Consider the following 8960-nt stretch of genomic DNA (forward strand, 5'->3'; position numbering starts at 1 on the left):
TTATGCTTACATTACCCAAGAAAGGAAGATGAATGATTATTTTTAAATGTCAAGCTACAATGTCATAAAGGTACAAATTGGGATAGTGGGAAAGGCATTGGTCACAAAATCAAAAGACCTGCATTTAACTATTGTCTTTGACACTTAATAGAATTTTAAAATTAGAAAGAATCTCAGAAATCATCTAGTTTAAGCTTTTTTTTTCAAAGCAAGAAAAGTTTATTAATAGTGATGCAAATAACTGTTAACTAGGTGGGTCACACTGGGAACCTTAACAAAGCCAGCAACCCCAAAGAGAATATGGTTATCCTCTTTACTGACTCATAGGAAAGAAGGGAATCTAGGTAGCTAGGGAGCATTACAATTGCGTACACTAAGAGTGGACTGACATTCAAATAAAACTAATGACATGCTTCTCTGATAATTAAGGAATATTAATTGTTTTATGGGGCTCATCTGCTTCTTGTAATTCTTGGTGAGGAGATCAGTACTACCAGGCCTGCTGTCCCCATGGAAGAAATCAGACTTCTGCTAATTGCTCATGGACAGGCAAGATCAAATGACATCTTTAGGGGGAGACAGTAGCAGATTAAGGTGATTGAGGCTTACTAAAAACAAGCAAAAATACACCAGTAGCTTCAGGTATGAGTGGCAACTTTTTTTTTTAATTGTATCTTTAAACTAACTCAGAGAAAACCATATTCCTGAACAAAGTGAGTTGACAGATACCAACTCAGTTGTAAAAAATCAATGCAACAGAAATCAGAGATAAATTCAATTTTGACCTTTCACATTCCCCCTTTGATTCAATGAGAAACAGTGTTTCCTCAATGAATCACTTAGTCTAAGCCTTGCATTATTTACATGAAGACATTTGAACCTCAGAGAGATTAAATGACTTGCTCAGTGTCACACAGGTAGCAAGCAGTAGGGCAAGGATTTAAACCCTGCTTTTCTGCCTCCAGATTTAGTGGTTTTTTTTCCAATGTGCCATGAGAGTCAACTCAATCTGTCAACTGACTTCTTAAAACTTTAGTTTATTCATATATAAAGTGAGAAGGTAGAACTAGCTGATCTCTAAAATATTCTGATCTAAATATTATGAACCTATGATTGTTTATAATGGATTAATAGATGAGGAAAATGATATGTAATTGATAGAGTTGGGTTAAAATGATTATTCCTAACCACTACTGATTATTAATAACTAATAATAATAATAGCTCACATTTCCATAACACTTTAAGGCATTTAAAATCCTTTACCCACAACCACCTGATGAGATGGGCAGTACAATAAGGCTCAGAGGTAAGTTAAGCACCTTATCTGTAATCACGTGGCTAATAACTGATACAGGCAAACATCTATGTATAAGCTTTGATGCTTAAAAATTCCAGATGAGAAAATCTGTTTACTGATTAGTCTAGCAATAACCAATAAATTAATCGGATCAATGATCTCTCTCAGTGTTATTGACAAAGAAACTCCACCATAAGGATCATTAAATACAACTTTTAGAAGTTGAACTTTTATTCAGCCCTCCCCTAGAATCCCAAAACACTCTAATTGGCAAATAGCCAATGTGGTTGTCCATCATGCCCTCAGGACCAGCCCAATTCCCTTTATTGAAAGTGGAAAATCATATGCCCAATCCTATGATTCCAATGTCTTTTAGAAGAATCAATTCCTGCCCAGTTAAGAGCAACTTTGTTCAATAACTTTTTTTAATGCAAGAGTCAAAGACTCTGTTCTGATATTCACCAACACACTTGGCCTAAGCTGGTTTTTCTTTACTGGGCAATATAGAGCCCATAATCTTACTTTTCTATCATTCAGCAATGGAAAATACTCTAGAATAGAGAATTTCTACTATTTTCTTTCTCATATTTAAAAACACCTTCCTTCCATCTTAGAATAAATACTATGTATTGGTTCGAAGGTAGAAGAGCACTTAGGGTTAGGTATTGGGGGGTTAAGCAACCTGCCCAGGGCCATATAGTTAGGAAATGTCTGAGGTGAGATTTGAACCCAGGACTTCCTATCTCTAGGCCTGACTTAATCCCCTGAGCCATCTAACTGCCCCCATTCCTTGAATTTTCTAGGAACAAAGAACAAATCTAAGCCTCAATTTAAGACTCAGAAATAGAAAAAAATTCACTATATTAGAAATAAATCTTCTCAAATAAAAAACCTAAAAGCATATTCATTTCAAGGTTCTTCTATTTAGACACAGGGAAACAAATTAGATATGACAGTTCAGTTTTTAACTATGTATAAACAAGAAGGGAAAGCATTATAATAATAAAGGATAGCTTTTGTATAAAGGCTCCTCAACAGATGTATGACAGTGATGTAAATTAAAGTGCTGTAAATTAAAGAGATCATAAAAGCCATCTATGTGAGTTCTAAGAAAGTGAATCTCGGAAATGAATTGACTTACTCAAGCTTACATAGGGAGGAAATGGAAAAACTGAGATTTAAACCCAGATTCTCTGATAATAATAATAAAAAAAAACTAGCACTTTCAAAATCTAGGCAGCAAAATTGGCTCTCCAAAAAAATTTTTTTTAATTTGCCACATATTTGAGGAGACGTCAAAGCTCTCACATCTATTGAAAATATTATACTGTACTGAGAGACATTCAACAGAATGATTGGTTGATATTGCATATGAATATGCATCATACCTTTCTTTTTAGGTGTTTCTCAGTCCTTAGACATGGTACCCAGGTCATCAGTTGTCTTTCTAAAGATTGCTCTCCTACTCTTATGATTCTCACAAGATCTTTCCATCTAGTTGAAAGGCATCTGCCTTCATTCATTGAAAATGAGATGAAGAAGTACATGTGGATTAATCATGAAAATTACAGATTCAGTATTCCTAAGGGGTAATTTTTTTTAAAAAATAGAAATATTTTTCATTAGCAATATGCAATATAATTATCATGGGAAATTCACATTTATAATAAAAATATTCTCAATCCATTCTAATATGATAAAAACTGCTTCAAGTTAAGAATTTTTGAAATTGATAATAAAAGACACTTATTAAGGTAGCTAACAGAAGAAAAAGGAAAAGGAAGAAAATTGCTTCCATATCAAGAATTTAGAGCAAGAGGTTTAAAAAATTTTATAAGATCCTAAGCTTGATTCACTCTGGAAGTAATATATGTATTGGAAACAGAGAACTCAAAGAATCACATCTCCCTCAGATATTCACAGATATCAGGAACAAAGGGAATAAGCACTTATCTTATAAGTACCCACCATGTGCCAGTAACTCTGATAAGCTCTTTATAAATATTATCTCACTTGTTCCTCACAACAACCCTAGGAGGTAGGTGCTATTATTATTTCCATCTTACAGATGAGGAAGCTGAGGCAAACCTGGCCCAAGGCCACACTGATAATGTCTGAGGCTAGATTTGAACTCAGTTCTTCCTGGGAGCAGGTCTCACATTCTATCACTATGCCACCTAGTTTCCTCCTTTATTCACATCAGTTATGAATAAAAGGGAAAATTGACTTCTTGTACAAATTAACTATAAAGTCTATCTAACTTGTAATTAATTTTGTACTGGCAAAGGCAGAATACCCCCCAAAAAATGTGTTATTTTCAGAGAAATTTTTAGTAAACATTTAAACCAGACATTTAAAAAATAATTTATTTAATTAATTTAGAGTATTTTTTCATGGTTACATGACTCATATTCTCTCCCTCCCCTCTTCCCCACCCCCTCCCCAGTGATGGTAGTGAGCCCTGGGCTATCTACATTGCTAGTGTCAAGACTCTCAGATTTGGGGTTCTAGGCTGGCTCTTATATTATTTCATCAAATCCTCACAACTTTGTGAGATAAGAGCTATAATTATCTCCCTTAAGCTCTAAGAAAAACACCCCATAAGAACTGGAAAAGCACTATTCTAGACACCTTAACAAAGAGAAGAGCTAAACTTCACTAATAATGTGGGAGATCTGAAATGATCAGTATTGCAAATGACATTTAATTAGCTCCAGATACATTATTACCTCCAGGTAATACATTTATTGCCTCCAGATCATCATCAATAGGATTCCCAAGGGTTATCGTTTAGAGATCCCCTTTTTAAGAAACTGGCCAAGTTCTTTCTTAATTGGGCTATCAAATTACCAGTGTAAACAATGTTAACTTCTATTTGCATTGTGATAACACTGTATACTAATAAATGTCTACCCACCTTGAAAAGATTTATTCCTTTAAGAATGCAAAGATGTTCTCTGAAATCTTGGTAAGATTTCATTAATAAATCATTATAACTTTAAATTTATAGAGTGTTTTTCATACTGTATTTCATCTGAGGCTTTTCACAACACTCTGGAAGATAGGAAAGCCAGCTACTTTTATTTTTGTTGTCTCTGTTGTTACCGTTATCCCTAACTCCATTTTACAGAAGAAGAAAGTCAGGCTGAAAAATAAGCAATACATCTATAGCATTTACATTGGGAGTAACAGAAGTAGGATGTGAACCTTGAATTTAGTCTGGAAATTAAGTTCAGCAAGCAAACTAACCAGTAAGCATTTCTAAGTTGTACAATAAACAGGCTAGTTATAGAAGAGATTCTCAAGGTCATGAATTCCTGAAATTTCCTTCACATCCCCTATGAGCATTTTAGTTCATGGAACTGAAGAGATAGATTTTGTGTGTTATTGTTTGGGGTTTTTAAGTTGAAAAGATCATGTAAAATGAGCTCTAAGCTACAGTCAAAATTAGAGTTAAGGTCCAGCCTGGCAAAATCAAAAAGAAAGAACCAAGAGAATTCAGCCCCATCATACCCTGATTGTCGTAAAGAGACACAAAGAGAATAGAAGATACAATAATGCCCAGCTTAACCTGTTTACAGAGAGATTGGATCAGATGTGCCCCTGAGAGCAATTAGAAATCAATTGTACCCAGCAAGTATGAATGTGCAGAACTATCCATTGCCATTGGGTCTAGTTATGAAGGAGCAACAGACCAGAACTGGAGGGAAGCAGCTAGGATTAAGATTCACGGTAAGAATATGGTGGATGCCAAGGAATGTGGGGAGAACTTGGGAAAGAAAAAAAACAGATCAGAATTGAATATGTCAGAGTAAATCTAAAGAAACAAGTCAGGTGCAAAAGTCAGTGTTCTAGGGCAGGGAAAAGCATAGTCTGAGTAATCAAAGCAAAGGTCAGTGTGGAAAGGTGCAAATCAAGCAGAAAGGCACAGACAAAAATGGAAAGTATGTGTGTAGGTTCAAAATACATTTGAGGGAATTGGACAAGCAGATGGGACTCTACCATGGGAAGATGCCAGAAGCACTATATCAGGATGTGGTCAAATCAAGCATGTCCTCACATCAATATCAGTGGTGTGTGACCCTTGATTCAAGGACAATCTTTTTGCTTTGTCTGCCTTAAAGTACTCTTTTTAGTATTACTGGATACACAAAGTGGGCAGTTAGGTGGAATAATGGCTAGAGTATGGACCTAGAGTCAGGAAGCCTCATCCCTATGAAGCGTACACTTTAGCAGACATGGCCTAAACCAGGGGGTCAGCAAACTATGTCCCATGGACAAAATCCAGCCAATTGCCTGTTTTCGTGCTGCTAGTTAGCAATTTTTTTTTTACATTTTTAAATATTTTTATTGTATTTTAAAATGTGAAAAGAACTCTTAGCTCACAAATTGAACAAAAACAAGTAGTAGGATTTGGCCTCTGATGTAGACTGGAAATTGGGAAAAGACAAGTATTCTCTTTTTTATCATAAGACTATGTAAGATCCCTCTAAAATGGAAAAACTTTTTAACAATATAAATGAGATCTTGGCAACCACAGGAAAAACAAAATATATAATTCTATTACAAAAAAAGTTAAATAACAAAGTCATTTACATCTGTAGAAATCTTAGAATTTGAGAAGTTTGCAGAGGAATTGAGTACTTCAATATGATTTTTCCTTTTTACTTTTTCCAATAATATAGGACATTAAAGATACCAAATAAGATAAAATGAGCTATATTGCTTACCTGTATGAACTTGATATACATATGGGAACAAAGTCCAACATCTTATCTTTGTTCCTCAAGGATGCTAGACTGGGGAAAGAAGTTGTCCAAGGTCCCTGGTCCTCTTACCAGTACCAGCTGAAAGGACCTGGGAAATGAAATGGAGCCAGAAATGCCATTCTAATTCAGTGGAACTAAACACTCAAGCCCTTAAAACTCAAGTCATTCCTGATTATTCTGAGTCTACCTCGCTCTCTTATTGCCTAAATGTTTGGAAGGCTCTAATACTTTTTGTTGCTGTTCTATTTGCTTGTAAATTCTCATTTAAAGATTTCTCACTTAATTTACTATTGACTAAGGTTGGAGGACCAATGGAGAGAATTTTCCATTTATGTAGCCAGTACTATGATTAATCTAAAACAATATAAATCATGTGATTCTATTAATATGTAATCAGATGATTGCAACTGCCATTTCTACCAACCAAAAAGGGAACTCTTGAGAGACTGGCTCATGCTTCAAGTATGATGGAGTCCAGAGGCTACCCACTGATGTGGAAGCCACCTGGGGCTTGTCCCAGTTGTGGACAAGATGGTCACTGGAAATGGGACTGCCACAAATCTCCAGTTTCCTCAGGAGTCAAAATGATGGAGTCCTGTCTTCTCCATCACCGTGGCTAAACCCAGAGTTGCAATAGATGAGGCAGACAAATTTTCATCTTCCTTATATCACCCACACTCCCCATAATACATCCATCCTCCCTGTTAAAAAAAAAAGTGGAGAATGGTGCAGGACTTAAGGGCTATCAATGAAGTATAATCCTTAACCATCTTATTGTCCCTAACCCATACACAATATTTGCCCACATCCCTGAGGACACAGTTTGTTTTTCAACCTTAGACATCAAGGATGCCTTTTTATGGGTTCCCTTATACAAAGACCCTCAGTTCATTTTTGCTTTTGAGTGGGCATCACCATCTGATGCCTCTTCCCCACAACAATATATTTTGGCAGTCCTCTCCCAAGGATTTAGGGACCGCTCTGATTTCTTTAGCAATTCCCTTCACAAGGATCTAAGGGATTTATACCTCAACACTAGCATGGCCATCCAATATGTAGATGGCATCCTTATCTATAGCCTGGAATTTGAGTCCTCACATACAGACACTATCAGGACCCCAATTTTCCTGTGAGAAGGAAGATTCAAAGTTTCAGTAGAAAAGATTCAGATTTCCCAACAAAAAGTCCAAAACCTAAGCCATGAACTAACCCCTCCCTCCCAATTTGGTCGCCATGGATATCCCAAATATAAAAAAATATAACCAAGTCAGCTGGAAATTTATGGTGATTTAATTGATATAGTGGAAAGAAATTAAGAAGGAAAGGGTGTAGGATTTCTCCCACCTGGTTAGTATCAGAAGGAAGACCAGAGGCTCTAGGAAGGTAAGGGTCTGGAGAGTAAGGAGGAAGGAATCAGCCTGAACTCCAAAAAGGGTTCAGCCAAGATGCCTGAACTGAATCAGCTCAAGAGCAAACTTACCGTCAAACCCAGACAAATAGCTGCCACCACACCAAGATGTCAGAACGCTTAGCATGCTGCCAGCCAGTGTCACCTCTCTGGGGAAAGAGAGAGAAGAGAGGAAGTGACATGCCTTATATAGACAGCTTTACATCACTTTCCTGCGTCTCATCTGTACCAATGATAGCTTAGCTTGACTTAGGACAGCCCAGGGATCTGTCCACTGTTTCTGCACATGTCTGTTGAAGGTGATTTCCTCAGATACTTAATCCCTGAGTATGGTGCAGACATTCTTGACCTTGTTAAACTAAGTAGGGTGGAGCAACATAGAGTTCCCAAGACCTGATTCTATTAAACCAAGTATCTCCATTGTTACTAATCAGGAAATAGCTAAATCAGATCTTCTGAAGTACAGTCTGAGTAGGGTGGAGTAGATTTAAAATTCACACAAAGTTTAAGATATTTTTAAGAAATTTTAGGAAAAGAAAATCACCTAAATCTTGAACCAAGAAAAGTGGATCTTCTGGAGAAGATGTCATAAGGATGTATACAGAAATCACATCAAGAGATCCAGAATGAATTTTGGTATATAATGAACTAAAAGGGGTGGAACATATCATTTATTCTGAATGTAAACTCTTATGCCAAAGGAGAGTGGCCCCTAATTGGCTGTTTGTCAATTCATCTATCAGCCATTTTTGTTTTCTTTCTCCTTTTACTTTTCTTTCCTTCTTATTCTTCAACTTGCTATAATTCCTTCTATGTAAAGTGTAATATTTTATATACCTCTTGTAAGAGAATCTTTAGATATATAAGCCACATATATGGAATGATTCATTGGGGAGACCTCACCTGCTAATTTCCTAGAAACCCCAAGTGAGGAGATTTAACATGCTTGTCCCTCGAAGAATCAAAGGGGGAGGTTGTGTGAAGGAAATTTACTTTTATGGAGTCTCACACTTGACATCATCTCCTACAAAATATTTGACCCAGAAGCTAGGACTGTGGGAGGGAAGTCATTAGGTGAATTAGGTCACTTGAGTCTGAGTCTGCATGAATTTATGTCACCTATGTTGCCTAGCAGGGGTCATGGGACTGTGACCTATGCACTTGATCTGGACATGGTTCTGAATTTGACCCAGCTGTCAAAAGAAGGAATAAAAGGGATAATGTAGAATTGTTGGCTCTCTGTTTCTGGCATCCTGCCAAAAAAATTGTATGCTGGGGTGCTGTTATAGAAGCCACATGGGGAGCTAGTTCAGGACTTTTTTCTCTGTTTCTCTTCTTTTGCTTATCCACCTAAGTAATTATAATAAATTTTTATTAAGATCTAAGGGCCAGAGCCCTAATTGTACTATTACAAAAGACTTCCCCCAGAAGAATGGACAGATGAGAACAATTCATTCCGGCAGCTAAAGCAGTCACTTGGAGCT

Source organism: Monodelphis domestica, chromosome 2 (genome assembly GCF_027887165.1).
Source record: "Monodelphis domestica isolate mMonDom1 chromosome 2, mMonDom1.pri, whole genome shotgun sequence".
Taxonomy (NCBI): Eukaryota; Metazoa; Chordata; class Mammalia; order Didelphimorphia; family Didelphidae; genus Monodelphis; species Monodelphis domestica.